The following is a 5,080-nucleotide window of genomic DNA, read 5'->3' as shown; positions in this document are numbered from 1 at the left end:
GCCCCCCCCAGCCACAGGGTCAGTGGAGCGAGGAAGGGAGGACAGCAGTGGTGGGTGTTTTAATGACAGCTACAGCCCACAGCAGAGCTGTGGTGCCCAAAGGGAAGCAAATTGCACCTGGCTCCAGGGTGGTGGGGAACACTGTGACAGCCTCTCCATCCTCTAGTGCCACCCCACAGCCATCCCAGCTCACCTGTTCCAGGCTTTGCTGACAGCATTAGCCAGAGCCAGGCAGCCTCTCACAGTTGCCTCACCAGTCACCATACCTGTCTGGAATGAAAACACTTCTCTGACCTCCTTCTGTGGTGTAGGGAGATGTAAAGAGCTCGCTGAGATTGGTTGTGCTGCTTTTTCAGGGAAAAAATGATTGACATTAATTCCAGCTGGAGACTGTAGTTGTTCCAGCCACACTGGTGTGAACATCCTGGCACTGGGAAAAGAGAAAAATAAGCAAGCTGCCACCCATCTCTTCCTTCCTCCAATAAATGTCAACCCTAATTTCTCAGACCTCGTGAGCACTGAGAAATGCTATACTAAAAGGGTCCTGGACTGCACTGAATCCTGTTTTCAGCTTCCAGGTGATAAATACTGAAACTGAAGAACAAAGTGGACCTGGGAAAAAAAGCAAGACACAGGAAAAGGAAGGGACACAAGAAACTTTCATGTCTCTAGATGTTTCCTCCTTGCACCTTCCACCAGGACAAAATGTGTTTAGGATTTATAGGGGAAGAAAGTTTTCTGTTTGGACCCCACTGACTGCCATAGATCTCTGCTTTCTTTACCGGTGCCCTCACGTAGGAGGTTTATCTCTCTGCTCCAGCTGTGACACCAGCCTGCAGGGGTTAGTTGCTTTGCTTGGTTGACTGAAGCCTCAAATTGGGAGGCTACTGGGTCAATCCTAACTTATGGCCTTCCCAGATGATCAAGACAGACAACCCCACAATGTCAGAAAACATCTACTTTCATCTTTGGTTGGGGAAAATCTTTGCTCAGATTCTATCCTTCTCTCCTTATCTTTTTGGATGCTTCCCAGTTCCTGGATACACCAAATCCATGACCCCTGGCTGACTCATTCCCCATATGAGCATAGCAGTGGATTTCATGACAAAGTTCCATGGTCTCAGGATAATTACCTGCCCAAAGTCTCCGATAGAGAGCCTAGATACAAGCAAACTCCCAAACTCCTGACATTTATCACTCTGAAGAGCAGCCAGTGGAAAAGCAGCCCCCATCAGATAAGAAATGTCAGTCAAGATTTCAATGTAGTCAGCTGCAGCTTGTAAAGGACACATCACAGTATATCTGCAGGACAAAGTGTGGTGAATGTTAAATCTCCACACCGTGGGAACCAGCACAATGGATCACATCTCCATATGTGATAATGGGAACCTCATAATTCTCTCACACAAACTTTAATGCCAAAAAGTTGCCACAGAGAACCACCGAGGACACGAGGGCTCCTTCTTCAAAGCTTCTGAGATCAGCAGCATTAAAGGCGTTTTCTTTGAGCTGGCTCTGTGTTAAGCTTTCTCTCTGTCCCTTCATCTCTCCCCAATCAAGCTGTGCCTCAGTCAGCACCCAGTTGTTAAATTCTGGATGGATTAAAGAGCCTGAGAAAGTCCTTTTTTAGGAACGTGATGTTTATCCATCACTCATCTACGTGAGTGTTAAATTTCAGATCTTCGGCTCCTCTAATGATTGTTACATGGTGGTGCATTCAGAGTCTTTGCTTTGCACAGTAGTGGGGATGTTTGATCTAAAGGCTTCTCTTTGCCCAAGATTAAATCTGAATTTGAATCATCCTTTGGGGTCTAATTGCATAGGATTTTGGTGACAGTGCAGCAGGGCCACAGAGTGTATTGGCAGGAAGAAGAGGACAGGAATTCCTCAAATGATGGAGCCCAGGAGATTTCAGTAACATTTGGGACGGAGAAGAAAATGGAATTCAAAGACAGAAAAAACCAGATTTTCTTGTGCAGTGTTAAAAATGAAAAAAGGGGAAGGATAATCTCTCTAATTAAATTCCTACAATTCCTGCAGGCTTCCAACTACTGCCAGCTTAGAAGATGTATTGACCTTTTTCAGACCCTCTCTGATGGAGCTGTGGGTGGGCAGGGTTAAGACTGACAGTAAGTTCTTCAAAACTGTGAAGTTTTGACACTGCATTAGGCATAATTACACCTGCCAAAGACAACATACTCCTGCAAATTTTCTGTTGCAGAGCTAATGGCAGAGGGACTCTTGCAAAACCCTCCACAATAATTTCTGGATGCCTCAGGCCTTCAGGAGCTATCTTGACAGGATGATGACATCTTGCTGTGCAACAGGAGGCTCTGCTTCAACTACAGGTGAAGCCAGCAATTTGAAGCATCTTTGCTTTTCTTCTTCTGGAAAAGTTCACCCTTTGCTTTTTGGGAGTGCCACCACTTACAGACGCAGAAGAAATATGAAGCCATAAAATCGGCACTTGCCAGTCAGCTCCTCTGGTCTGTCACCTCCACTAAAGGGCAAACACTTCAACACAGCAAGGAAACACATGATGATACTGAGCTTCGTGGTAAAACCAACCCCTTCTTCCCCTCTTCTCAGTCCTTAAAATGACTTTAAAAAAAGAAAAAGGAGATGTTCCACTCCCTCCCCCCCCCAAAAAAAAAGAAACGATCCCTTACAGGGCCAAGCACAGCACTGACGGTAGCCAAGAAATACATGCAATAACTGCAATATCCCTCCCTGGTTCAATTTCTTGCAAACCCAGCAGTGCAAAGATGGTGTGAAGTTTCCCCCAGAACAGCAGCCTTCCTCCCCACAAAGGAAAGCTCAGCCAGGCTGGGGCTAAGTAGGAGGGAAAGGTCTGTGTCAGAGCAGGACTGAAACCACAGGACTTGCTACAGCTTTTCCTCAGCTCTTACCCTGGTCTATCCCAGTGCCTGCCCCGCCCAGGCGGATCTGGAAAACTGCCTTAGAGATCCCAGACAAAGGCAGTCTGTGCCGTGTGCACGTGGGCATGAGCCAAGGAACACACGCAGGTGTGTCAGCACTGCCTCAGAGCCTGCTAACCACGCTCACATGAGGCTTCTTCTTCCTTCCCAGTGGCACTTCTCTCACTGCCACACCACCACACCCTTCCAGCTCCAACTTTGCATGCCCTGGGGAGCAGGAAGGTCGGCACTCAGTGCCAAAGGACGAAATGTTGAAATCCTCCTCCAGTTGAGATTAAATTAAGGGAGAAGGGATGGAGCATGCCAAATGCAGTGAGGCTCAGATAAAAGCTCATTGTCTTCACCGAGACCTGGGTTTGAATAAGAAGTTCAGGATTTGGCAGACTCTGTGTAAAGCATTGCAGAATGACTGCTATGTGCATGCAGCTACTTTTCATGCATAATATATATAGGAGCATACCATATGTTTAAAGAATCAGACAATCAGGCCCATCTTGAATGATATTATAAAGCTTTCCTTCAGTGTTGCATTTGTTCTAAACAGATGCATTTCTCCTTTTCCCCCTCCTCCCCGCAAGCTTCAGACAACTCCCAGCCTGCCAACACTCATTTATAAGGAAACCAGGTGTCCATCTTTAAAAAATGAAATAAATCAGTATACAAAAGAATCTGTCCAGGAGGAAAGCAAGTGCCCATCTCTGCTATTTTTGTTTCAAACAGGAAATATGTTGATAAACAAACTAACAAACGGACAAACGAGAATCAAAACAAGGAAAAGGAAGATATGAAAACTCATAGGAATTAGGTTCTGAATTCTACAAAGCCAAATGCTAATCATGCCAGTCCCCAAATGTACAGAACAGATGAATTCAAGAACAGAAAGTGCGCCAATGATAGCAGATATGCTCTGGATGAAACATGTCCTGCATCAGTTATGAGAAGGGCTGGATGCTCTTGTCTTTAAAGTGTATGGTTTGATTTGATATTAATTCATCAGCAGCATCACATGTCTCAGGGGCTCGTCTCTGCTCATTATAGGTGCTTTGCATATGTGGTTGGAAAAGAACCACCATCTGATTTGCCTCGTTGCTGCTGTCTGCTGTCACCGTGTTACCCTGTTAGGGAGCTGTTGGCAGCCCCTGCCTCGCATCAGGAGCTCTGCTGGGCCCTGGCTCAGCCCCAGCGGGTGCTGCATGTCCCGGCAGCAGAGCAGCTCTGGCAGCTGGGAGACCGCCCAGCATCTCCCAGCACACTCGGTGTTGGCAGTGCAGGGAAGGGAGGTGAGAAAATCCAAGGCCAACCCACCTTGTGTGAACCATCCATGAGCAGCTCTGTCCTCCTGCAATGCTTCAAGAGACGTTGCCTTCATCAGTCCTTGGCAGAGCAGCAAAACCAACTTGAAGGCAAAAGCCACCAGGCTCAGCACCAGAGCAGCTGGGAATCCCCCGCAGCTGGTTCCCTGTCCTTCACATGGAGTTCCCTCCACTCGTGCAAGCTCTTCAGGCCATGTTTTATATCCTAATTAAACTGAAAGAAAAGGAATTGGATAACAGTCTAAAAGATTTGCAAGCTACATCTATTCCACAGAATTACTCCTGTTCCCACTAGTGTAGCTCATCAGGTCCAGCACATGCTCTAATGTGTGGGATTAATAGATTTGTAACAGTGATAGCTAATATGAGTCTGTTCCGGTTACATACTTATCATGGGTCCTTGCAGGCTTTCCATCAAAGCTGCTGAATGAAAGCACTTTTTATTAAAGAAAGAGGAAAAAAAAAACCCTCTTTGCCCATAAATCGCTCAGCACATTAGCCTTCACAACAATTCACTGAGGCAAGGTCGTATTTCCCTTGCATTAATTTAGATCCTTGGAAAGTTCAGTGAGATAAGACAAGGCAAAACACAAGAGGCTGTGTGTTCAGCTGCCATGAATCAGCACGTCTTCCCATCCACTGAGAATCCAACCATACATCTAAAAAGAGCCATAGCAAATATACAACTATTTTTTTAAAGACTTGGGGTCTGGTAGTGATAATCCGTATGTTGTATGATTATTCAAAAGAAAGGGAGAGGCTAAAAGGACAGATGACATTTGGCACATGAGAGCAGCTTTTACAGCCCAATAGAGAAAGATTTTTTGA

General features: G+C 46.0%; 1 long non-coding RNA gene across 1 annotated transcript in view; it reads right to left on the bottom strand.

Moving 5' to 3' along the window:
• The window catches only part of LOC108446283, a 39,273-nt gene that overhangs the window by 13,294 nt on the left and 20,899 nt on the right, over positions 1–5,080 (bottom strand). Inside the window, exon 6 of the long non-coding RNA XR_001861434.1 lies at positions 4,245–4,466. This is a non-coding gene — a long non-coding RNA (uncharacterized LOC108446283). The remainder of the gene's footprint in view (positions 1–4,244; positions 4,467–5,080) is intronic.

The sequence above is a fragment of the Corvus brachyrhynchos genome, unplaced genomic scaffold (genome assembly GCF_000691975.1).
Source record: "Corvus brachyrhynchos isolate BGI_N302 unplaced genomic scaffold, ASM69197v1 scaffold4, whole genome shotgun sequence".
NCBI classification, from domain to species: domain Eukaryota; kingdom Metazoa; phylum Chordata; class Aves; order Passeriformes; family Corvidae; genus Corvus; species Corvus brachyrhynchos.
The sequence above is the reverse complement of the archived record's forward strand: the minus strand, read 5'-3'. Positions and strand labels throughout refer to the sequence as shown.